We start from the raw sequence: 379 nt of genomic DNA, 5'->3' as shown, positions 1-379 counted from the left end.
AAAAGTATAAATTGGAATGAGATCATTCATGATTGAATTTTGGCTTAAAAAGAGAAAATAATCTTCATATTATTTAGCTGAAAGCTTCTCAAACAACATTCATAGAGCTTTATGAAGTAGATGTTATTATTTAAGCTTACTTCACTTTACTTGACTGTAGATGCTCTGTAACTCCTAAAACAATGGGAGAGTAAACTAAGTTCCTAAATTTACTGAGGCAATCTCCATCTCAGCTGTTGTACTAATATTTTAAAAGTGGAAGCTTCATTTAAATTACAGAGATGTGATTTGGAAGGCAACATGTATTACATCTTTGTCTTGTGAGTGCTTCTCATGGTGTCATGATTTTTGGTTATCAGTATTCCACATCATGACATCA

The sequence above is a fragment of the Meleagris gallopavo genome, chromosome Z (genome assembly GCF_000146605.3).
Source record: "Meleagris gallopavo isolate NT-WF06-2002-E0010 breed Aviagen turkey brand Nicholas breeding stock chromosome Z, Turkey_5.1, whole genome shotgun sequence".
NCBI lineage: Eukaryota > Metazoa > Chordata > Aves > Galliformes > Phasianidae > Meleagris > Meleagris gallopavo.
This window is presented reverse-complemented; position numbering follows the sequence as displayed.